At 43.0% G+C, this 26,912-nt stretch overlaps 1 protein-coding gene across 1 annotated transcript in view; it reads left to right on the top strand.

Moving 5' to 3' along the window:
* ARHGAP6 (Rho GTPase activating protein 6) overlaps nucleotides 1-26,912 on the top strand; it is a 500,241-nt gene that overhangs the window by 10,251 nt on the left and 463,078 nt on the right. The window lies entirely within an intron of this gene.

Below are 26,912 nucleotides of genomic sequence, written 5' to 3'. Positions count from 1 at the left end.
GGTGGAGGGGTGGACGGAAGGGGGAGGAGCTGATCCATAGGGCTGCCGGTGGGTGCTGAGCACCCCCTATTTTTTTGTGTGGGTGCTCCATGGAGTCAGCGTCTGTGCACACCAGTGAATTACATTAACAATGAATACATTTAAACAATTTGAAGAGACCTTCCCCAGCTCCTCAGCTTTCAGTCTCTTGTAGTGTCACAGTATTAATTATTCTCCTGTTGCCACAGTTTAGAAGACTTGAATTCCTATTGTAAAAAAACCTGAAAAAACCAAACACTTTTGTCACAAGTTTTTCAGATTTTCCTCTTATTTATTAAAAAGTTGGTACAAAAAAGGCACAAGCTCACATTTTTTTTTTTACTTTGCCAGGTTCCCTTTAATGTGTAGTGTAATATCCTAGAACATAAAGGATGTGTGTTGTGGTTGGAACAACGCTGCTATTTTGAAATGTAACTCATGCACTTCCTGAATTACATTCTTTTTTAACTGAACCAAGGGGTTGGGATGGGAGGAGAAGAAGCCAAATGCTACTCCTGCTTAACAGCAACTAAAGGAGGGGCAGGGAGGTAAACTGGGATTCAAATTACAAGACGCTTATTAGCCAGAAGCTGATATTCAGGGCTCAGTCCTGCAAGACATAGAGCACTCTGATCTTAAACTAGCAAAACATTTAAGGATATGCTTTACTTTAAGTGAGACGTCCCACTGAAGACAAAGATATTTGGAAAAATACATGGTTTTTTTTTGTTAATTTCTTTCAATCATAGATCTTCAAAGCTGTTATTATTGGTCTTCTGTCTGTTTTTTCCCCTTAACAATGATTAATGTCTATACAAATACCTGGCCTGCTTTTTCATTTGACTTTAACCTTTCCTTGCATTACCTACAACATCTACTGCAAGGTAGGTGTATATTTCATTGTGGTTGAGAGCAAGCAGGATTAACTAATTGGACAGATAATGGTGCCTTTGAGAGATGTTGGAACTCTGCTGAGCTTCCCCTGCTGGACATCCACTGGATGGTTGTACTGGACCCAAATAGTGAATCCCCATGGGCTCTTGGCTTCCTAGGGCAGAGCAAAGTTTAGGCACGTAGGCACATGCTCAAGGTGCTGACTCATGTCTGACACTGCTCAACCCTGGGAACCTGCAGTCCTATTGCCTAGACCCTGAAACTAGTTTTTCCCAGTTTTCTCCATGTGATCCTCTGGCCAGCCTGCAAGCCCTTTCAGGTGATCAGGGTCCCCCATCAGGTGATCTGTTTCTTGGTTATCACACACCTGAAGTTCAGAATGAAAAAAATAGTTTATTTTAGCTCTGCTACCTTCTGTAGCCAACTCGTTGTATGGTGAACGTAGACCCAGTCGAATGTTAATGAGTCTTGATGTTCCTGTAACATCTGTCAAGATAGGGTTACATGTGTTAGCGTCACATGTGTTAGCAAATGGCTTGTTCAATGTACATGATTCAGGGAGTAAATAATAAAATCAATCAAAATTTGTAAGTTTTACATATGTTTTTAAGTTTTGTAGCTGTGTTGGCTTCAGGATATGAGATAGACAAACTAGGTGAAGTAATATTTTCTATTGGACTAACTTCTGTTGGTGAAAGAGACAGGCTTTCAAGCTCCATAGAGCTCTTTTTCAGGTCTGGGAAAGCTCTGTGGAGCTTGAAAGTGTGTATCTCTCTCTAACAGAAGTTGACCCAATAAAAGATATTACCTCACCCACCTTGTCTATTAAGTTTTACATAGACAGATTTCCTAGACTGTCACAAAGGGGTACATTTGAACATTAGCTCAGTGTGTGAGGATTTAAGTGAGCAACTCATTGATGCACATTTGTAGAGAAGTTGAGAATATATGCCAAAGGTGTAAAGTACGTTTGTAAATATGGGTTAAATTTGATTTAAAACAATATAATCTTGAATTTGCATACAAAGATCACGCAACTCCAAAACATGCAACTGATTTGTTGAATGTGGTCCACAGTGATTTCACAATGACTGAGCCTTCATAAACATTGCTGTAAAAGAGAGAGGTTGCAACGTTTCAAACCACTGTTCCTATGCTATTTTCAGTTTTTAATTTCTAGTTATCAGTGTGTGTTCAGCCATTATTGTATTAAACAGTGGTTTGCAACATTGGCCTTCTATGTCTCTGAAAGATTATTTCAATTTAGTTGCCTCTTTCTGAGAGTAATTTGGTGAGAAACGAGTTGGCAGTGTTCTCCTCAGTTTTTATTTGCCTGTCTTTCTCTCTCTCTGAAAGAGCTAAAAATATTTCTCTTACAGGAAATGTTTGTCATTCTGTTACGTCTTTTGTTTCCCATAGGAGGTAGTACTTCTAATTTATTGAATAAATCTTTCGGAATTGTGTTCTCATCAGAGCTTATTCAGTATAGACTTTTTTGGATATGCGATCCAGGATATCTCACCTGTTTTTACTTGTTTTTACTTTACTTTACTGTTTTTACTTGTTACTTCACTTGTTTTTAGAAGAGATGCAATCCGTTTTACAGTGACTTTAAGGATTGAGTCAGCAGTGTGCCCTTGTTGCCAAGAAGGCCAATGGCATTTTGGGATGTATAAGTAGGGGCATAGCGAGCAGATCAAGGGACGTGATCGTTCCCCTCTATTCGACATTGGTGAGGCCTCATCTGGAGTACTGTGTCCAGTTTTGGGCCCCACACTTCAAGAAGGATGTGGATAAATTGGAGAGAGTCCAGCGAAGGGCAACAAAAATGATTAGGGGACTGGAACACATGAGTTATGAGGAGAGGCTGAGGGAGCTGGGATTGTTTAGCCTGCAGAAGAGAAGAATGAGGGGGGATTTGATAGCTGCTTTCAACTACCTGAAAGGGGGTTCCAAAGAGGATGGCTCTAGACTGTTCTCAATGGTAGCAGATGACAGAACGAGGAGTAATGGTCTCAAGTTGCAGTGGGGGAGGTTTAGATTGGATATTAGGAAAAACTTTTTCACTAAGAGGGTGGTGAAACACTGGAATGCGTTACCTAGGGAGGTGGTAGAATCTCCTTCCTTAGAGGTTTTTAAGGTCAGGCTTGACAAAGCCCTGGCTGGGATGATTTAACTGGGAATTGGTCCTGCTTTGAGCAGGGGGTTGGACTAGATGACCTTCTGGGGTCCCTTCCAACCCTGATATTCTATGATTCTATGATTCTATGATTCTATGATTGGGAAAAGGTGATGCTCACAGGATATAGGAAAGTTTAAAGATCACGAGGAAAATCAAATTGTGTATGGTTCCTTGAATATTAACAAATCTTCAGTAATTTCTTAAATTTCATAATATTTTTGGTGGTACGTTTTTGTTCTTTCCTACACCATGAAGAAGAGATTTTTTATTTATTTATTTAATTTTTTTTACTGTTTTAAATGAATTCTGGCCAAGTTTTGGACCATAATCTAATTAATGTAATTTCTTTTGAAAGCAGTTATGTATGTAAATATGGAAAGATTTAACCCTCATAATAACATCCTGTTTGGAAGTTAAGTATGTTTGGTTGTTTTAATATGAGAGTGTGTGTGGATGTATGTGTGTCTTGGGGTTGACATTCTTATGACTCAAAGAAAGACCCTATTCTACATGACACTATGGTACAACTGTGCAATCATTACAGGTTAATTTTGTGATTTTTATCTGACAAAATACATGGTTTGACCATGTTTGTGTGTTTGCATCTCAGGATATGTCTACACTTACGGTGATGTGTACACTATAGACACTGCATACACCCCTAGTGTGGATATAAATACCGTGAGACACTGCGTAGATGAGTAGGGTACAGACACGCTAGAACAGTGGTGGGCAAACTATTGCCCTTGCCTGCCCATGGCCCTGTATGCAATTTTCCCACCCAGATGTGGCCCTCGGGCCAAAAAGTTTGCCACCCCTGCACTAGAACCTTAGTGTATATAATCCACATGGCTCTCTATGCACCCAAGCAGTGCCTCCCTTATCTACTCTGCTGTTTTTAATAGTGTAGTGTTGCGCTGCCAGAGCCTTTCCCTACCACAGTGAAAGACTGCAACAGCGGGGCAAGGCTCTGGCAAAGGGAAGGCAGCAGGGAAAAGCTCTGGCAGCTCCCAACTCCTAGAGCCTGTCTCTGCCATAGGGAGCTGCTGGAGCCATTCCTTAGCACAGGGAAAGGCTCTGGCAGCTGGCAAAAACTCTGGGGAGAGGAATGCTCTGGCAGCTCCCCACTGCCTGAGCCTTTCCCTCTGCTTCCCCTCCTGCCAATGCTTTTCACTGCCGTGTGTAGCTTCATGTGCCCTCCACGCCACAGCAAGTGTAGATAAGGTCTAACATGCTGCTTAACCAGGCTTTGTACCAGTACGTTATGGGAATATTTAGACAACTCTCTCTCACCTTCTCAGCATGGGGTAGGGTACCTGGAGAACAGGCACAGACCTGTACCTGCACTCTGTGATGTCCTAATAATGCACTCTCACAGCTGGGAGGAGGGAAACCTGGCCAAATGGATTTCATAGGTGTAGTTAGACTAGAAGCTTCTATTCCTGCTTCCTTGGCTTGACTCACAGCATCTGCCTTGCGGTTCCCAACCTCTTTGTCTCCCACCTCTGACCCTCTGGTATCCTGACCAGCCTGACTCAAGTTCCTGACTCATGGTTCTGATCTCCAGTTTATCTCCTGCTTCTGACCTTCTGGTATCCTGACCCAGACAACTTTTGACTCCTGTCTCGTGACTGTGAACTCTGGCTCTGACTACGAGGTCTGGTTTCCCACAACTCGCTGGGAAATCCCATCTACATTGCACAAAGAGGGGAAAGAAAGAGTTTTGAACTAGTTACAGGCACGCAACCATTTGCCAACCTCAGGTGAAAAGCTAAGGTTACCATGCTTACTGTGTATTGCTGCCCATTGGTCTGAGTGGTTAGCCAATATTTGGAGCCTTGCTGTGTTGTTTCTTTTAAAAGGAGAAATTGATTTGAGTCAGATATTTCTTTGGTGCAGTCCTGTTGATTTACAATGAATGTACACAAATTACTGTTTTTCTGAACACAATAAGAATCAAACATCGGGAGATAGTTTCCTTGTTCAGAAATCCAAGCCTGCTTTCCAACTTATTTCATGCCCCAAAGAATCTTTCTTGGCTTCCTTCAAGGGCCACACTCACAGTTCTCTGGCTTTCTCCTGTCTGCTTCTGACACGCACACACAGCTGCCAACTTTCAGCTTTTCTGGAGATGCTCCATCCCTGTTCAGGGGAGCACCAAATGGACATACAGACAACTTCACCAATCAGTGCCCCAACACCTGCATTTGCACTCACCCAGGGAAACCCTTCTTATTAGCCCTAATTTAGTTCTTGTTCTGAACTTCCCATAGGGTCCAGTGACCTATGCGGTGGCTTCTGTTGTTTCAGCTGTCTCTAAACAAAGGGACATTTAATTTCTCCCTCATTTAGCCTTATTGAAAGGTAGCTAGTGCACCTAGAAGCTTCAGCGAGGTCTGTGATTGCTCATAGATCAAAGACTGCTTGGTGGCAGCCACCAACACCTTCCAATGTAACAGATTTAACCATGCAGGAACTGGTTACGCACTTGGTGAAAATAGTAGACAGGGCCTAAAAATAGTTTTCAGAGAGCAGGAAGCAATGCAGTTTTTAGCTTTGTGCATAATCAGGGGGGATGGGTCTCTATTATAATATCCTTATCATAATAACACCAGATGATAAGTAAATAAGAATGGAATTATGATGACAACCACATTTCTATACAGATATTGTAGGTACAGTTTAGGTAACTTTTCTCCTACAAATTTCTTCCCCATCAAAAATGGGGAAAATTGTGCCCTTCTTTCCACTGTCACCCTGTGTTGCTAAGGCAACCAACCACTTTGATCCTTGGTCTGATTTTTTTTTCCTGAATGTGACTCAGCTTAGCAAATGTTTTGTAATATTGTATATTCCCTGAGGTAAATTGATACAACTAGCAAAACATCAGCAAGTGCTTTATCTATAATTTTAATACAAAATCATGAAGATGTGTATTGTACTGTCATTATTCCTTAATTCTTATAGCTGGCAACGCAAAGTGTCTGGGATCCTGTACAGATGTTATGATGCTATGCACTGGTTTCCAACTGAATACTGAATCTAATACAAGGTCCTGGCACTCATCTTCAAAGTTCTTAATGAGCTGAGGCTTGACTACCTCAGTGCTTCTTCTCCTTTTCCTCAAGTTCAAAAATATGGGGACCAACAGGCAGGATGTATCTGGCAGGGCTGAAGATGAGGCTTGCTGGTGACAATGTGTTCATGTTAAAGGGTACCTTGTTGTGTAACTCTGCTGGAGAAGGTCAGCATGAAGACCATGTTTTGATTCCTTCAAAGCACAATGTAAGACTCCTCTGTTTGCACAAATCTTTTCTCATCAAATCTTCTCTCAACAGTGACAATCTAGCTGATGAGCTTCCTCTCCTTTCTAATGATGTCCTGCACAACAGAACTTCCTATCTGTTTTCCATCACCAGTGCAACTACACTGACATTAGTATCCAGGCTCAGGCATTTTCAGCTCTATGTTGTAAAGACCAGAATGTCTAAAGCTTGATCTATAGTAGTGTTAATATAGGTGCAGCTACACTAGTGTTTGAAAACAGGTTTTTCTATCTTAGACACTCCCATAGATAACTCCCCATGGGGGCAGAGAAATGGAGAGACACTAGTGAAAGACAAAAAGAAAAGGAGTACTTGTGGCACCTTAGAGACTAACCAATTTATTAGAGCATAAGCTTTCGTGAGCTACAGCTCACTTCCTCAGATGCATATTGTGGAAACTGCAGCAGGCTTTATATATACACAGAGAATATGAAACAATACCTATTCCCACCCCACTGTCCTGCTGGTAATAGCTTATCTAAAGTGATCATCAGGTGGGCCATTTCCAGCACAAATCCAGGTTTTCTCACCCTCCACCCCCCCACACAAATTCACTCTCCTGCTGGTGATAGCCCATCCAAAGTGACAACTCTTTACACAATGTGCATGACAATCAAGTTGGGCTATTTCCTGCACAAATCCAGGTTTTCTCACATCCCCCCCACCCCCATACACACACAAACTCACTCTCCTGCTGGCAATAGCTCATCCAAACTGACCACTCTTCAAGTTAAAATCCAAGTTAAACCAGAACATCTGGGGGGGGAGGGGGGAGGAAAAAACAAGAGGAAACAGGCTACCTTGCATAATGACTTAGCCACTCCAAGTCTCTATTTAAGCCTAAATTAATAGTATCCAATTTGCAAATGAATTCCAATTCAGCAGTTTCTCGCTGGAGTCTGGATTTGAAGTTTTTTTGTTTTAAGATAGCGACCTTCATGTCTGTGATCGCGTGACCAGAGAGATTGAAGTGTTCTCCGACTGGTTTATGAATGTTATAATTCTTGACATCTGATTTGTGTCCATTTATTCTTTTACGTAGAGACTGTCCAGTTTGACCAATGTACATGGCAGAGGGGCATTGCTGGCACATGATGGCATATATCACATTGGTGGATGTGCAGGTGAACGAGCCTCTGATAGTGTGGCTGATGTTATTAGGCCCTGTGATGGTGTCCCCTGAATAGATATGTGGGCACAATTGGCAACGGGCTTTGTTGCAAGGATAAGTTCCTGGGCTAGTGGTTCTGTTGTGTGGTATGTGGTTGTTGGTGAGTATTTGCTTCAGGTTGCGGGGCTGTCTGTAGGCAAGGACTGGCCTGTCTCCCAAGATTTGTGAGAGTGTTGGGTCATCCTTTAGGATAGGTTGTAGATCCTTAATAATGCGTTGGAGGGGTTTTAGTTGGGGGCTGAAGGTGACGGCTAGTGGCGTTCTGTTATTTTCTTTGTTAGGCCTGTCCTGTAGTAGGTAACTTCTGGGAACTCTTCTGGCTCTATCAATCTGTTTCTTTACTTCTGCAGGTGGGTATTGTAGTTGTAAGAAAGCTTGACAGAGATCTTGTAGGTGTTTGTCTCTGTCTGAGGGGTTGGAGCAAATGCGGTTGTATCGCAGAGCTTGGCTGTAGACGATGGATCGTGTGGTGTGGTCAGGGTGAAAGCTGGAGGCATGCAGGTAGGAATAGCGGTCAGTAGGTTTCCGGTATAGGGTGGTGTTTATGTGACCATTGTTTATTAGCACTGTAGTGTCCAGGAAGTGGATCTCTTGTGTGGACTGGACCAGGCTGAGGTTGGTGGTGGGATGGAAATTGTTGAAATCATGGTGGAATTCCTCAAGGGCTTCTTTTCCATGGGTCCAGATGATGAAGATGTCATCAATATAGCGCAAGTAGAGTAGGGGCTTTAGGGGACGAGAGCTGAGGAAGCATTGTTCTAAATCAGCCATAAAAATGTTGGCATACTGTGGGGTCATGCGGGTACCCATAGCAGTGCCGCTGATCTGAAGGTATACATTGTCCCCGAATGTGAAGTAGTTATGGGTAAGGACAAAGTCACAAAGTTCAGCCACCAGGTTAGCCGTGACATTATCGGGGATAGTGTTCTTGACGGCTTGTAGTCCATCTTTGTGTGGAATGTTGGTGTAGAGGGCTTCTACATCCATAGTGGCCAGGATGGTGTTATCAGGAAGATCACTGATGGATTGAAGTTTCCTCAGGAAGTCAGTGGTGTCTCGAAGGTAGCTGGGAGTGCTGGTAGCGTAGGGCCTGAGGAGGGAGTCTACATAGCCAGACAATCCTGCTGTCAGGGTGCCAATGCCTGAGATGATGGGGCGCCCAGCATTTCCAAGTTTATGGATCTTGGGTAGTAGATAGAATATCCCAGGTCGGGGTTCCAGGGGTGTGTCTGTGCGGATTTGATCTTGTGCTTTTTCAGGAAGTTTCTTGAGCAAATGCTGTAGTTGCTTTTGGTAACTCTCAGTGGGATCAGAGGGTAATGGCTTGTAGAAACTCGTGTTGGAGAGCTGCCGAGCAGCCTCTTGTTCATATTCCGACCTATTCATGATGACAACATGTCAGCCTTTTTGTCAGCCTTTTTGATTATGATGTCAGAGTTGTTTCTGAGGCTGTGGATGGCATTGCGTTCCGCATGGCTGAGGTTATGGGGCAAGTGATGCTGCTTTTCCACAATTTCAGCCCGTGCACGTCGGCGGAAGCACTCTATGTAGAAGTCCTCTGAGAGTGCTATAGAGAATGTAATCTGACTAGGATGGTATTGATTTTAATCATCCTTGGTCTTTATTCTCCCTGAATTGCCCATTGTTTGAGTAAAATGGGTATAAAAAGCTTACACACAAATGCTAATTTGGTAATTTTTTACACCCACGTTGCACCAGAATAAATGACTCCAGAAGGTACAGGGCACTAGAAAATCAGGTCCCTCATATTTGGCAGCTAGACATAATAATGAATGGTGAAACATACATAATTTGTGTATAAATAAAAGGAAACCTCATTTCTGCCACTGTGGGATTACAACTCTCCCCTCATTTCAGTCACATCTCAAACAGCATATGTCTGAACGACTGCAGTGCAGGAGAAATGATGCTTATCTGAGGAAGGCCTATGTTGAGAGATGTCTCTCATCTCATTGTTCTCAGAGGCTGCTTCTGTGCTAGTATTTTTTTGGGAAATCTCCCACTGTTGCTTTGCAGCTGCACTGGAGGTAGCACAAATGTAAAAAGAATATGGGTGTTTTTAGAGCTGGCTGGAAAAATTCTGATGACTCCTTTTTTTCTTCTTCCACATTTTCTGATTTGTCAAAATTGAAATATTTTATGGAGACTATTCAATTTAAGCAAAGTTCTGATGGAACTCTGCCTGCTGGGAGGTTTCAAAATCTGCCTGGTTTCCTGCTAGCTCACTTGCCTGGCTCCTCAGCAGCCCACCTACTAGACTGCATCAGAGTCAGGGACCCTAGGGCATCCAGGGTCCACGATTCTAGGGCAGCCTGCCTTGGAGCCAGGACTCCATTTCCTTTGTCAGAGAATCTTCAAATTGTTGGAGTTTGTTTCTCACCAGAACTAAACCAAATATTGAAATGCACTACAAAATGGAATTACCGTTCTCCACGCAGCTCTTGTGTTTTTTGTTTGTTTGTTTGGTTACCTTGTCTCCTTGTGCTCAGGGCAGGTCTAATCAACAAAATGCCAAAACCACCTTTTTTCAAGAGGTACAAAGTATTATTTGTAGAGAGTGTTCCTAAACACCCAACGTAACTATACTCTGGGTGTCTAATGGCAGCTTCATTTTGTGTGACTTTCTTTCAAACCATCATCCAAAAAGTGTTAGAGAGGCAAAAAATAAAATTGGAGAGAAACAGCACAGGGAGGGGAAAAGAAATTCAAAGGTGTGTGAAAGGGAGAAAAGATCTCTTCAGCTGAGATTTGAACTGAGAATTTCAGCAGGTATAAAGGGGGGAAAAGGTGTGATAATATGACAATGCATAGAGGTATCTATTTTATATTACACAGCAACATTTAACCTCAGATTGACCTTGAAATTTAGAAGCTAATGGGGACAGTTACGTAATTGGGAACCGCTAAAGTTAAACTAAATAGAATTTGGGAGATATGGGTCACACAGCCTAGAGAGAACAAGAACCAAATTGACTTGCTGAAGTATGTGCTTCCACAGTTCTATTTAAAAGTAGCACCGTTCATGATTTACCACTGTTTTGTTTTGAGCTTCCAAAATATGTTTTGTAGACAACGGGGTTTTCCATGCCTTTCCCCCCTCTTCAGTAATGATCTCAGCAAGTCTGCATTCTTCTGGAAAAGTTCTATAAAATGAATTAAGTATGGCTTCTAACATAGTGTATGAAATTGATCTGACAAAAGATCTTGCCTATATTAAACCAAAATCTTAATTGCCAGGATCATTAGACATTTATATTTCTCAACCTTAGGATTACTTTGCTTAGCTGCTTATTTCCTGTTTTGTTTTTTCCTTCTCCCCATTTCCTTTCATCTTAGCTATACAGTCATGGTGTATAAGCCTCTGTTCCTCTCTGCTTGCTTTTGTATCCATTCATGAAATCCTAAAGTTAGAGATGGAAAAGACCTATTAAGTCATCCTATCTCTTTCTCTGCAAATTTAAGCATGTTCCCTACAGTAAATTTCTAGTGTCTTCTCCTATCTAGTTCTAAATGTCTCATTTGATGAGGTTTCCATCAGGTTCTTGAGACAATGTACCATACTTTTAATATGTTTTGCTGTAAGGCAATTTTTCTGACCATCTAGTTTACATTTTCCTGATCCCAATTTTATTCCATTACTCTTAATAACACATTAAACAACCCCTCTGCCTGCTTGATGTTGACACCCTTCAAGTATTTGTAGAGAGAAGTTCCCAAGCCTGAGTTCCTCAGTCCTTATTATTCAGTTTCTCCATCTCCTCTTTTTGTGAGAATTTGTGGGACCCAGGTCTGCTGGCTCCTGGGCAGCTGCTTTGTCCACACCGCCACCAGGCAGCTTTGGTGAAGTGTGGACCAGCAGCCTGCAAGTTCTACAGGTTCAAGCACTGCTGTATGTCACAGCCACAGAGGCCCCTGCTGACAGAACCTACCACATTCCCTGATTGCCCCAGGCATGCTATTTAAGGCTTAGGGGATACACCCAAAGGCTGTCTGTACAATCAGGCAGATCCCAGCTTACTGCTGCAAACAAACCTGACTGTAGTTTTTTTCAGCTGCACAGTTCCCTGTCTACACTGTGATATCCTCAGCAAGCCAGACTGCCTAAACAGGAGGGTCTTTACTTTTCTTTCTCTTCAGAAGGTATAAACAGTGTAATTGCCAGCAGTTATAAGTTAGGACATAGTCCTTTCTAAGCAAGCACGCGTATTCTTAAGAAGAAAGTATTACAGAGAAAATATTAAAACAATAAAATAACCTACATGCATGCTAAAAAGCTTATCAGAGATCACTCCAACTCCATCATCAGGCTTTGGAAGGATCAGTCCGTCAAAACCCACAACTGGGTTTTCCCTATGCTTACAAATTCATAATTCTCTCAAATTCAGAACCAGAGCAACCAGCTAGGCAGCTCAGTCTCTTCTCTATACAGCTTGGGTCCCTGCTCTTGGCCTCATGTAACAGGTGATCAGCAGGCAAAGGTCCCCTCAGGGCATAGCTTCAAAAGACTGGATTTTTGGATAAGCAGAGGTGGGGAATTTGCATTTACCTCCTCCTAGATATTCCCCAGGAAAACCACTTCACACTTATTTTCCCAAAAGTCCATTCTTGACTGGCACATTATTACACAATCCTTTAATCATCCTGGCTTTATATCTGTCACAGTCATATCTAGGGGTAAGATTTCCAAAAGCATGTAAATAACATAAGCTCTTAGGTCACTTTTGAAAATGGAACTTAGGCTCCTAAGTCACTTTTGAAAATCTTACTTTAGGTCTCTTACAACCTTACAGAAATTCCAATCAGCCTGGAAAGTACCATTGTTTTAAGTTATTTATTTATTATTGGGTGTATTCATTTTCATTTTTCCCAGAAGAATCTTATTTTTTGCCCATAATTCCTAGTTCCTTTTGCATTGTTCTGACTTCATCTTCTTCTTGTTTTGAATCCTTTGCAGATGTCAGTAATGTATTGTTTGCTCCCTCTTGCTGATTATTATTGAGAATGTTAAGGCTGGGTCTAACAGTCATTCTTGTGGCATGAGAAATTTTACCACAACTTGTTACATTAAATTGCTCATTATCATCACTATTTATTTTCAGTCGGTTTTCAGTTTCTGACAATGTTCCTATCTGAGCCAATAGGAAATTATTTTTCAAGAAATACTTCCTGAGACAGTATTAATGTAGTACTAAATTCTAAATATATCTACTGTATTCGTTTTACCCACTAAGAGACACATACTCTATCCTTGAAGGTGAATGAGAATTTTGACTGAGTGAAGAGTGCAGTGCCTGGCCTAATTTTGTAATTCTGTCCAAAAAAGCAATTGTTTGTCTTTCTAGCTCTGTTCTTTGAAATCTCATTCTGTTTATGGTAACTCAGTGTGATGTTACAGCTCAATGATGTGTTATGCTGTAGTTCTATGTTTTTCAAACTGTTTCATGGAGCCATTACTGGTTGTCTATAGAATAAAATATTTTGAAAACCAAGCAATGTGGAATGTGACATTGAGCTGAGCATGAAGGGTGGCTCATTTGGAATCCTGATAAAGAGGGCTTCAAAATGAAAACTCGCTTCAAACCACAATATTGTCTTGCTTTCTGCTGGGGAGAGCTTGCCTGCCCCTCCACAGCTGTAGAGGGCTCCAGACGCAGCAGAAACAGAGAATTTCCACTACATGAGAGAGAGGCAGAAGTTGGGACCTCATATAGAGTGGACTATTTGCACAGTATGATCTAGTATTTATGGTGCTTCATGTGCAGAAGGCTTTGGAGGTGGCTGGCTAAATCCACTGCTGAATGGAGACAGAGACACAAGAGCAGTGGGACTACATCATTCCATTCCCAGGGTTAAAAATGGCAGTTGCAGTGGCTACACTGCCTTTCCATGGCTTGAGAGGATTGGATTCCTTTCCCCTATCCGTGGGCTCCTGCAGAATGCTCTGGACTAAGTCTGCCTAGTGAGGCTTTGCACATGGAATGGGATTTAGCCCTATACATTTATCTGGAACTGAGGACAGTGGTTCCAGCAATCTCAGATAATTTGCCACTCTGAGTTACAATTATTGAAAGCGATAGTCTTCTGCAGATAGTAAGATTATTTTTGGCTTCCCTCAGGGATTATAAAATGTGCTCTTTTGTTTCAGATGAAGGCATATAACCATATAGCTCCAACAGAGATAGTTGATCTGTGTGACAAAATGTCTTTTCATTCTTTGAGAAACCAATAAGAACGTTTTAAAACTTAATGTAAACTATGTTGGACATCTTATTCACTGCTTGAATAATTTAATAGAGTCAGTTCTGGGGGTTTTCTTTTCTTTGAAGCATTTCTATGTAGAAAAATGTCACCTTAAATGTTTAGCAACATTCTAAATAAAGGTGAAGTCCAAGTTATTAAAAAGTTACATCATGCTTATAAAATTTCCATGCGCCATGCTAGGAAAAAATCTGCATAATATGCTTTTTTTTTTTTTTCCTAGGAAGGTACTTGTTTACCAGTAAGGTTTGATCTTCTTGTCTGTCTTTGGCTATCTCCTGTGTCAAGTTATCTCTCAAAGCAGAAGAGAAAGAGGTGTTTCCTGCAACATAAAAAGTGCCAATCTGTTTCAAAAGAGAAATGAAGCACGATTGAATTGGCCAAAAATGGGTGACGCTCAGCTTCCTTGCAAATATCTTAACTTCTAAGTTTTCAGTGTAGCAAATCCACTGTAACATAACTTCCTATTCAGAAATGAGCAAATACCATGCTAACTCCATAATCATATCTGTGAGCTTGACACACAATTCAGGTAGAATCGGGTATGACTGCTGAATTCCCTAGATACTTGTGAGTGGGGAATTCTAGAACAAGGAAGGTGGCCTGGAGACACATACACATTCTGCTAGGAAATCAATCATTTGGAGGCCAAATGAAACCAGGGGTGTTACACAGCGGCCATTGGTGGGTTACTACTCTGTGTCAGCAACTCTTTTGAGGCCGGATGTACTCACTGCACCTAATACACTGTTGCCATGATATATACCAAAAAGGTGGTGTGTAATACACATCATTGGAAAATTAATAACTCACTGATCATGAATATTCTTGTGTAGGTATGTACGGGGTGTGTACTAAGAGTTATAAATATGTGATGGGATTATGTTCTTAAAATGTGTTTGGCAAGCAATGCATAAGCCCAGTCTGCCCTAGACAAAGGAATGTGTATTTGCTTGTCTGACCAGCATGGGGTCAGGCAAAGACAATGTAGGTACACTATCATGGAAGGTAAACAAAGCTATAAAGTTAACAAGCGGGGGACAAGACATCATGGCATCTACACCCCAACAGGAGACAGAAACTTTGTCTGGACTTATTTTTCAAAAAATACATCTCAAAGGGGATTCAAGGGGCCAGAGCTCTTGAAATCACAGACTGTTGGGTCCTTCAACTAAAGGGGCTAAAGTCGATAGGAACTGACTATAGGTGAGAAACCTGCTTAGGCAAAGATTGTAATTTGCGGAAACTAAGTTTTAGTGTTAGAAGAGTGTTTTTATTTTTGGCTGTTTTGTAATCATTTCTATCCTTATTCCTTAGGACTAAGTCATGTCAAATATATCTCCTTTTGTTAAATAAACTTGTTTTACTTTTACTGTAAACCAAATCAGTGCTGTGATTGAAATAAGAGTGTTTGTCAGACTCCAGTTAAATTAGTGATCTGCAATGTATTGTCCCTTTAAAGGAGCTACAAACTTAACTTCTTTGAATGCTCTAGGAGAGGGCTGGACACTACAGAGATATGTCTCTGGGGAACTCAGGAGTTGGGGTTCACTGTTTGTTACCTGCAAGGCATAGTTTGGACTGGCGAAGTCCTGAAGAGTTTGCTGGCAAAGTAGACAACCTGGTGTGTCAGGGAACTGCCACACAGCTTCACAATAGCAAAACTCTCACTTGCTCCGGCTGAGCGGGGTAACACAGTAACTTGCAATTCTGGGAACCTCAGTAGATTGTGACATTGGCAGATGGCTTTGGGGAAATTTGAGACTGGGAAGGTTTTGGGGTCACTCTGCAAAGTGGGTGGTGGAAGCCAGAGGTGACCTGCATGCTTGTATGCTGGCTGTTGGTGTCAGGGCTGTGAGCCACAGCAGTATAACATTTAAGACACCCAGAGTTGCAGGGCAAGTGATGGCATAAGCCATCACTGGTCTGGTTTGAGCCCCAAAGTGTCACACTGGGTGTGACTGGATGCAGATGAGAGTGAGTATGTTCAAACAGAATCCTTGGAAGACTGAAGTGGTGACCATGCTCTGGAGAAAGCAAGTAAAAGAGTTAGAGGGGTGATAGAACATCTTGCTGATAAGGATTTATGTCCAGGGGCAGCTCTAGTGGTTGTGCATGGGTTTAGTTGCACCCACAGATATAATTAAACCAAAGGTGCAAAAACACGTTGTGTGCAATTCCACTTGTAGCACATGGTTGTGCCACTCCTGGCCACATCACTGCATGATAATATCAGAGTCATGTGCTGCCACAGAGGTCCGAAGGGCAAAATCTGCCAGAGGTGACACTGGGGTGGGTTTGTGGGATACCATTGTGTCCCAGACTCCAGGCAGCATGGACTCAGGGGCACGGTTCTGCACTCATGGCAGGGTCTCTCCCTGCTCTGAGTAGCCAGGTCTGGATGCTGAGCAGAGCTGCCTCCCACACTGTGTCCAGGGTAGGGTCTCTCCCACCTCCATGAGTAACTGGGGCTGCCACCTCACTGGACCATCTCCTCAGATTTGGGATCCACCCTGGCAGGTCAGGGGAGGGGCTGAGATTCCACCCAAAGTCCTAGCATACAGCGTCTGCGTGTTTGTCTGTCTGTCACTGTGTATGCATTTCCATGTCAGTCTGCCTCTGTCAAACAAGTGTTGGAGAATCAAACTGTACCCACTGAATTGGCAAGCTACATCTGCCCCTCTGTATTTCCAACATTTGAGAATGGTACAGTTACTCTCTCAGCTGCCTTTGGATGGTCAAATAACAGCCGTGACCATGGCTGCTTCTTTTTAACATTTGTATAAAGTCATGAGGCTGCAGCCTTTTCTTTCAGATGCAGACTTTGTCACTGTGGCTCATGCCTTTGTTATTGCTAGGTTGGATCACTGCAGCGTGCTCTACATTGGACTAAACCTTAAATCCATTCAGAACGTGAGGCTAGTGCAGAACGTACCCCTGTTAGGTGAGGTGTCTTGTTGTGAACATGTGACACCAGTGATCTGGGATCCACACTGGCTGTCTATTGGCTTCTGGGAGATATTTAAGTGTTTGGTTTTTGTTTCTTAGTATAACCAGTAAAGCCCTAATGGCTTGGGGCCTTACTACGGAAAGAATGCCTCTTTCCCCATGCTATGCCATAATGAGATCAGTGGAAGTGGCTGAGGTAGATCTCCCTTGGTTTGAGCTAGGAGGCTGATGGCACAGTGTTCTTCTTGAAGTCCTTTTCCTTTTGAGTGCTATTACCCATCATAGGAAAAAGGTGATAATGAACCCAACATAGGACTGTCCTCTATCTCTTGATTTAATGCCCAGGAGGGGAAGAAAGCGCTTTCAAATGTGCCCAAAAGGTTAACATGTAGAGATCATGGATGGAATTGTGGTAAAGGCATGAGAATGGGACCCAGGAGACCTGGATTCAGCTTCTTGGTCTCTCACAGAAATCTAGGTGATCTTGGACAAGAGATTTAATTTCTCCATTCCTCAGTTCCCTTCTGAAAAATAGAAACAATACTTCCTATCTCTCACGCACTGACTGTCTTGTTTATTTAGACTGTAAGCTGCTTTGGGCAGGGACTCTCTCTTACTATGTATATGTACAGTGCCTAGCATAAGGGGGCCTGAACTTGGTTGGAGCTTCTACATACAAATGTACTAGCGATGATAATTAATAAGCACACTGAAGACATCACAGCCCATGTGTCCTTCCCAACCCTCCTTTTGACTTTATTAACACCTTAAACAGAAGGGGTAACATATAGGGTTGCCAATTTTGTAATATTTAGAACCGAATACTCCAGCAGGAGTGCTGGAACCTCCCTCGCCCTGCCTTTTCCTTTACGAGGCCCTACCCCGCCTCTTTCCCAAGGCCCTGTGCCTTCCCCGAGGTCCCACCCCCGCCTTGTCCCTTCCTCCCAGGCCCTGACCACTGTTCACTCCTCTTCCCCCTACCCCCTGTTGCTTGCTGCTTTTCCCCTCTCCCCCCACCTTCCCTCTGCCCGGGGCAGGAAGGACTCACCTGCGGAGCCAGGGCTGGGAGCTGCAGCCACGCAATATGGGTAGAAGGTGGCACCGGCTGATTAGGGGCTGGCATAGGTGATGATCTGGTGCCTCTCCGCCTTTCCCACCCACAGTAACGGGACTTTGGGTGTCTGGTCAGTAGATCTGACTGGACACTGTCAGGTCCCCTTTTCAACCAGGCTTTCCAGTTGAAAACCAGGCACCTGGCCACCCTAGTAACATACGAGTAGTAGATCGAGTCTGGCCTGGTTGTTTGACTCAGGATTCCCCTTCACAATCACCACGTTCCCCTTCGCTCTTTTTTTTTTTTTTTTTTTGGTGTGTCTGAGTTCCCAGTTGATTGCTTCAGACCCTGAAGGCTCTTTCTTTGCACCAGGCAGCACGAGATATAGATGAGCTTGTGAGGGTAAGTCACGGTGTTTCTTCTCTTCCTCTTTTACTTCCAAGATTCAGAGGGACCTTTGGCAGTCTTATGGCATCAGTCCACTCAGTCCTAAAATTTGGAATCTGGATACTCCATCGTTTTTGTACTACATTTCATAGAAACATAGAATATCAGGGTTGGAAGGGACCTTAGGAGGTCATCTAGTCCAACCCCCTGCTCAAAGGAGGACCGATCCCCAATTAAATCATCCCAGCCAGGGCTTTGTCAAGCCTGACCTTAAAAACTTCTAAGGAAGGAGATTTCACCACCTCCCTAGGTAACGCATTCCAGTGTTTCATCACCCTCCTAGTGAAAAGGTTTTCCTAATATCCAACCTAAATCTCCCCCACTGCAACTTGAGACCATTACTCCTTGTTCTGTCATCTGCTACCACTGAGAACAGTCTAGATCCATCCTCTTTGGAACCCCCTTTCAGGTAGTTGAAAGCAGCTATCAAATCCCCCCTCATTCTTCCCTTCTGTAGACTAAACATCCCCAGTTCCCTCAGTCTCTCCTCATAAATCATGTGTTCCAGACCCCTAATCATTTTTGTTGCCCTCCGCTGGACTCTTTCCAATTTTTCCACATCCTTCTTGTAGTGTGGGGCCCAAAACTGGACACAGTACTCCAGATGAGGCCTCACCAGTGTCGAATAGAGGGGAACGATCACGTCCCTCGATCTGCTGGCAATGCCCCTACTTATACATCCCAAAATGACATTGGCCTTCTTGGCAACAAGGGCACACTGTTAACACATATCAGCTTCTCATCCACTCTAACCCCTAGGTCCTTTTCTGCAGAACTGCTGCCGAGCCATTCGGTCCCTAGTCTGTAGCGGTGCATGGGATTCTTCCGTCCTAAGTGCAGGACTCTGCACTTGTCCTTGTTGAACCTCATCAGATTTCTTTTGGCCCAATCCTCCAATTTGTCTAGGTCCCTCTGGATCCTATCCCTACCCTCCAGGGTATCTACCTCTCCTCCCAGTTTAGTATCATCTGAAAACTTGCTGAGGGTGCAATCCACACCATCCTCCAGATCATTTATGAAGATATTGAACAAAACAGGCCCCAGGACCGACCCTTGGGGCACTCCACTTGATACCGGCTGCCAACTAGACATGGAGCCATCGATCATTACCCGTTGAGCCCGACAATCTAGCCAGCTTTCTATCCACCTTATAGTCCATTCATCCAGCCCATACTTCTTTAACTTTCTGGCAAGAATACTGTGGGAGACCGTGTCAAAAGCTTTGCTAAAATCAAGGAACAACACGTCCACTGCTTTCCCTTCATCCACAGAGCCAGTTATCTCGTCATAGAAGGCAATTAGATTAGTCAGGCATGACTTTCCCTTGGTGAATCCATGCTGACTGTTCCTGATCACTTTCATCTCATGTAAGTGCTTCAGGATTGATTCTTTGAGGACCTGCTCCATGATTTTTCCGGGGACTGAGGTGAGTCTGACTGGCCTGTAGTTCCCAGGATCCTCCTTCTTTCCTTTTTTAAAGATCGGCACTACATTAGCCTTTTTCCAGTCATCTGGGACTTCCCCGGATTGCCATGAGTTTTCAAAGATAATGGCCAATGGCTCTGCAATCACATCTGCCAGCTCCTTTTGCACTCTCGGATGCAACGCATCCGGCCCCATGGACTTGTGCACATCCAGCTTTTCTAAATAGTTCCAAACCACTTCTTTCTCCACAGAGGGCTGGTCACCTCTTCCCCATGCTGTGCTGCCCAGTGCAGTAGTCTGGGAGCTGACCTTGTTCGTGAAGACAGAGGCAAAAAAAGCATTGAGTACATTAGCTTTTTCCACATCCTCTGTCACTAGGTTGCCTCCCTCATTCAGTAAGGGGCCCACACTTTCCTTGACTTTCTTCTTGTTGCTAACATACCTGAAGAAACCTTTCTTGTTACTCTTAACATCTCTTGCTAGCTGCAACTCCAGGTGTGATTTGGCCTTCCTAATTTCACTCCTGCATGCCCAAGCAATATTTTTATACTCATCCCTGGTCATTTGTCCAATCTTCCATTTCTTGTAAGCTTCTTTTTTGTATTTAAGATCCGCAAGGATTTCACTGTTAAGCCAAGCTGGTCACCTGCCATATTTACTATTCTTTCTACACATCGGGATGGTTTGTCCCTGTAACCTCAATAAGGATTCTTTAAAATACAGCCTGCTCTCCTGGACTCCTTTTCCCCTCTTGTTATTCTTCCAGGGGATCTTGCCCATTAGTTCCCTGAGGGAGTCAAAGTCTGCTTTTTTGAAGTCCAGGGTCCGTATTCTGCTGCTTTCCTTTCTTCCTTGTGTCAGGATCCTGAACTCGACCATCTCATGGTCACTGCCTCCCAGGTTCCCATCCACTTTAGCTTCCCCTACTAATTCTTCCCAGTTTGTGAGCAGCAGGTCAAGAAGAGCTCTGCCCCTAGTTGGTTCCTCCAGCACTTGCACCAGGAAATTGTCCCCTACATTTTCCAAAAACTTCCTGGATTGTCTGTGCACCGCTGTATTGGTCTCCCAGCAGATATCAGGGTGATTGAAGTCTCCCATGAGAACCAGGGCCTGCGATCTAGTAACTTCCGTGAGTTGCCGGAAGAAAGCCTCTTCCACCTCATCCCCCTGGTCTGGTGGTCTATAGCAGACTCCCACCATGACATCACCCTTGTTGCTCACACTTTAAGCTTAATCCAGAGACTCTCAGGTTTTTCTGCAGTTTCTTACTTGAGCTCTGAGCAGTCATACTGCTCTCTTACATACAGTGCAACTCCCCCACCTTTTCTGCCCTGCCTGTCCTTCCTGAACAGCTTATATCCATCCATGACAGTACTCCAGTCATGTGAGTTATCCCACCAAGTCTCTGTTATTCCAATCACATCATAATTCCTTGACTTTGCCAGGACTTCCAGTTCTCCCTGCTTGTTTCCCAGGCTTTGTGCATTTGTATAGGCACCTGAGATAACTCACTGATCGCCCCTCTTTCTCAGTATGAGGCAGGATTCCTCCCCTCTCACGCACTCCTACTCGTGCTTCCTCCTGGTATCCCACTTCCCCACTTACCTCAGGGCTTTGGTCTCCTTCCCCCGGTGAACCTAGTTTAAAGCCCTCCTCACTAGGTTAGCCAGCCTGCTTGCGAAGATGCTCTTCCCTCTCTTCGTTAGGTGGAGCCCATCTCTGCCTAGCACTTCTCCTTCTTGGAACACCATTCCATGGTCAAGGAATCCAAAGCCTTCTCTTGACACCACCTGCGTAGCCATTCGTTGACTTCCACGATTCGATGGTCTCTACCCAGGCCTTTTCCTTCCACGGGGAGGATGGACGAGGAATATATATTTGATTATATTGTCTTCATCCTGCCTTCTCTTACCACTGCACATTTCATCTCTCTGACCTCAACTCTTCCTCCTGCCCTATCCTTTCCCTACATTTATTCCTATCTCTCATCAGCTCCGTACTGCCTTTACCCATCCCCCTTTCTTCTCCTCCCCCATTCCAATACTAGTGTGTGTCCACAAAACAATATTTTAAGTTTTTATAATATAAATAAACATTAGCTTAAACAAAACAATCCCTTGCCAAAAATCACAGTTTACAAACTTAGTAAGATGATTACATTACTCTTTAAGCAGCCACACAAATCTTGTAACTCTTGTCCTTCTTTCACCATTCCCATCCCTTTTCTTTTATCCATTTGTTATGACTTGTTTTTATTTAGACTCTGATCTGCAAACTCTTCAACATGTGCATAACATTCCTCCCATGAGTAAAGCTCAGCATTCACTGAAGTGTTTGCAGGAATGGGAATTCAACTGCAGGTTCTAACAGCAAGGATTGTGTCTTCTTTAGTGTTTTGTGTAGCAACTTCAATAAAGAGTATAAACCCTTCGAGGTTCTATAAAACAAGATTGTGAGATCACTGAGGCAGGGACCATCTTTTTGTTCTGTGTTTGTACAGTACCTAGCACAATGGGTCCTGGTCCGTGACTGGGACTCGGGGGAAGGAGGGGTCGACAGAAATACAAGGAATACGAATAGCAATATATTTTATCATTAAGGGGGACCATAATATAAACAATACATTTTATTTATTCTAAAATACAAAGGATAATATTTTTACTGAGCTTTTTTATTTAAAAAAGTTAAAACAAAGTAACTGACCAATCAAATAAGAAGCTAGCTAGACAATGCAATGATGTAGATTAGGACTCTGATATGGTTTCCATTTGACTATGTGAATTATGAACACTTGTTTTAGGTATGTTGTTTTGTTTTTTAATTTTTTTAAAGCAGTTTACCTTATTTCTTCGTACAGTTGTGGGAGCTATATTTCTTTGGTATTAATCTGCAAGCTGTAACGGGAACTCCTGCTGGGAAGTACTAGTATAATGACAATTGCTGTAGAAAGATAAAAACCCCATTCACATTTACAATAAAAGTGAAACAGTGACAAATATTTCTAAAAAATGTGTAAATTTTCAGATATGGAGTCTAGTTGGCATCCGGTATCAAGCGGAGTGCCCCAAGGGTCAGTCCTGGGGCTGGTTTTGTTCAATATCTTCATTAATGATCTGGAGGATGGTGTGGATTGCACCCTCAGCAAGTTTGCAGATGACACTAAACTGGGAGGAGAGGTAGATATGCTGGAGGGTAGGGATAGGATACAGAGGGACGTAGACAAATTAGAGGATTGGGCCAAAAGAAATCTAATGAGGTTCAACAAGGACAAGTGCAGAGTCCTGCACTTAGGACGGAAGAATCCCATGCACCGCTACAGACTAGGAACCGAGTGGCTACGCAGCAGTTCTGCAGAAAAGGACCTAGGGGTTAGAGTGGACGAGAAGCTGGATATGAGTCAACAGTGTGCCCTTGTTGCCAAGAAGGCTAATAGCATTTTGGGCTGTATAAATAGGAGCATTGCCAGCAGATTGAGGGACGTGATCACTCCCCTCTATTCGGCATTGGTGAGGCCTCATCTGGAGTACTGTGTCCAGTTTTGGGCCCCACACTACAAGAAGGATTTGAAAAAATTGGAAAGAGTCCAGCGGAGGGCAACAAAAATGATTAAGGGGCTGGAGCACATGATTTATGAGGAGAGGCTGAGGGAACTGGGATTATTTAGTCTGCAGAAGAGAAGAATGAGGGGGGATTTGATAGCTGCTTTCAACTACCTGAAAGGGGGTTCCAAAGAGGATGGATCTAGACTGTTCTCAGTGGTGGCAGATGACAGAACAAGGAGTAATGGTCTCAAGTTGCAGTGGGGGAGGTTTAGGTTGGATATTAGGAAAAACTTTTTCACTAGGAGGGTAGTGAAGCCCTGGAATAGGTTACCTAGGGAAGTGATGGAATCTCCTTCCTTAGAGATTTTTGAGGTCAGGGTTGACAAAGCCGTGGCTGGGATGATTTAGTTGGGATTGGTCCTGCTTTGAGCAGGGGGTTGGACTAGATGACCTCCTGACGTCCGTTCCAACCCTGATATTCTATGATTCTATGATCTTTACACTCTAAATTTTTGCTGTTTAATCTTGTTTGTCTGGAAGCATCTCTCTCAATTGTTCCTCATTTCAAGAGACATCACTCATTTAGTCTGTTACCTGCTTTCTACATAAATTTGATGTCCTCTCACTTTTGATGTTGAAAATTATTTGCATCAAAAATAAAGAAACTTGTAACTGAGGTTATAAAAATTATTTAAACTCAAGGAGTAAATCCCACATAATTTTTGAGTTTCTTGCATGAATGCTTTTTGTATGTCCTTCATTTGGCGGACTTTGTTCCACATTGTGTCTCACAGTTGAGCTTTGGCAGCTCAGTGGTATGTATGAAAGATGTATAAAAATGGAAACTTACTATTGATTGCATATTCAAGGAGATTCAAAAGTGCAAGTTTTCTCTCAAAGTCCTCATTAACTTACGTTTATTAAGCTGGTTTCAAAACTTCTGCTGCAATGGTACTATAACATAGGAATTATAATCCTCTTCGACCACAGTTCAGCCTTCCTTGGGTACAAATTGGTGAATGAAGCCATTCGCTGTGAAGGTAATTTAGCTACAGAGTTAGGTGGGCTATGTATGTCAATAATTGTGACAGTACTAGTGAAGATTTAGTATGTAGAAAATGCTGGGTAACTGGTTTTACTATGTACTTTTTGCAAATGCCTTTCATAGACTCTGGTTGTCTCTGTAATACTCTGTGTATTCCAATAGTACAAGATGCTATACTTAAATATTTAAAGTTGTAGGTAAAAAGTATAATATTTTATTTGAGAAATTCAATGTGACCATGTAATTAAAGATTGCCTCATAATGAGATCAGCATGAAGGTTTGCACATCCAACTTCAACAGCATATCCTGACTTTAGAGTGCTTAACCATGTAACATTAGTGTTATCTTAATGTAGCTTATTATATCCAATATATTATATCAAATGCCATTTTAAATAGTCAAAATGCTAGCAGTAAGAGGACTTTCTCATTCTTTGCCTTTTTTTCTGCTTAGTTCACATGTGTGAATATTCTGTTGGAAATCCTGAAGAGGTAATGACTGGCCATGAACCAATTGCATTACTTTGTTAATTTATATACATTAGTGTGTAAATATAGATAATTGAAAGTGCGTGTGGTATCTTTTGCAATTACTTCTGTTTTGTTTGGCTTTGTTACTGGTGAATTGCAAATGAAATCATTAAAATTCCACCTACTTCAGCAGTATGTGATTAAATATCTCCATTAGCCAGGCTTCGAGGGGGCGTTCAGCAAGGGCTTAGTTTAAACTAGCTTCCTTCTTCCCCATTCGCCTTCAGAACATGATACTTTCAGCTGGTTCTGATCACTGGCTTCTGTTCTAATATGGTGGTCCAGAATATAACAAACTGGTGATGCACAGTATTCCAGGGAAGCACAGAGACAACTATTAGGGTAGGTCAGATATAATATGCAGATTATTCCTTGTCCTCAGTTTCCTGCTAGGCTCTCAGTTGGCTTCCAGCACCAGTTTGAGACCATCAGTGAATCAGGGCCCAGCTGTATTTTTGGCTACCCTTTCATCAATGAATCTCGAACACAGCTTCACTTCTCTAGGATAAAATACACATCATACTGAGAGCTGGAAATAGTGTTCTTAACTCACTGGTTATGGAGTGATCTCCCAGAGAGACATGGACTAACTTCTTTAGGCACTTCTAGCATAAGTTGCAGAGCTGGGGGAGCCACCTGAGCCATGGCTTGACGACTTTTAAGCACGTACATAGAAAATAGGGCTGCTGTCTGGCGAATTTTTGACCAGTTTGGCTGGGTTTTTCTCTACTGTCTTGTCAGTTGCTGGTCAAGACTTGTAAATTGCCAGGTGTTTTGCCGCACAAGCATTTGGCCACGTGCACAATGTTCTTGTAACTAGCGGCCACGCATGTTGCAGGTGGGAGTGCACCGTGGCCAGTAACTGGATCCCACTCTGCATGCATAGCGTGGACTGTGCTATGGGCCAGGCCTTACTAGCTGGCTGCAGAAACTGTGGTGGCTCCTCTCAGCACTGGGGACCGGCCAGGAAGCAGGATGGACTCTGTCACCCAATGTGCATAAGGAGCAGGATGGGGTAGGTAGGGGCTCCCTCCTGGGAAGGGTTGTTAGGGGGGCTCCCTTGAGGACTGAGGCTCCTGGGAGGGAATGGATGTAAGGGCTCATGGGCCATGGGGGCAGGCTGCTGGTTAGGGTTGCCAGCTTTCTAATTGCAGAAACCTGAACACCCTTGCCGGGCCCACTGCCCCACCCCTTCCCTGAGGCCTCGCCCCTACCTGAGTCCCTGCCCCCCACTTACTCCATCCCCCCTCCCTCCATCGCTTGCTCTCCCTCACCCTCTCTCCCATGTTCATTTACACTGCAAGGCCCAAACAAGCATATTTATTGTTTTGACAGATGTATTATGCTAAATTCAGATGATATTTGTTACAGGATGCTAGAGCTGGCAGCAAAATATTCACAAAGGGTAATTTAAAAAAAAATGAAATTTCACAAAGGTTTTCATGATTCTTTCCCTCCCCTCTTCCCGTTTTTCGTAACCAGCTCCATGCTTTTTGTTCACTAAAGTTATTGTAATTTTGTGTGTGAAATTAGGACCGCACGTTATCACTGCTGCAATGGATCCATTAAAGGCCCACTCCCGAAGCCCAGATACAAATCCATAGAGCACAACCACAGAAATGCACACCTGTCCAGATACCTATAAAAATAAATCTGTAGAAACTGACTCCCACGCCTACATGCAGATACACACGTGTATTCAAGTGTACACATCTAGCATGTGCTAACACATATACTTCCACATTATTTATTATTACAATTGTTGCTTAGTGCCTAGAGACCCGAACTAAGATCAGAGCTCCAGGGTGGTAGGTGCTGGACATACAAATAAAAAGACAGAGTCTGCAACAAAGAGTTTATAATGTAGAGACAAAGGTGGGAAGAATTGTATGATACATTGGCTCTTCTGCAGTTACTAGTCAATGACATTCACTTTTAAAAAAATAATACATTTCTTTTAGAGTTCCCTTCTCTTTTAAAAACTTGTTATGAAATGAATACACACATATTTTGGGTCATCAATTTTTTTGCGTGCAAGCCAGCAAAAGG

Source organism: Lepidochelys kempii, chromosome 1, assembly GCF_965140265.1.
Source record: "Lepidochelys kempii isolate rLepKem1 chromosome 1, rLepKem1.hap2, whole genome shotgun sequence".
NCBI lineage: Eukaryota > Metazoa > Chordata > Testudines > Cheloniidae > Lepidochelys > Lepidochelys kempii.
Note: the sequence above shows the minus strand (reverse complement) of the source record. Positions and strands in the feature narration are given on the sequence as shown.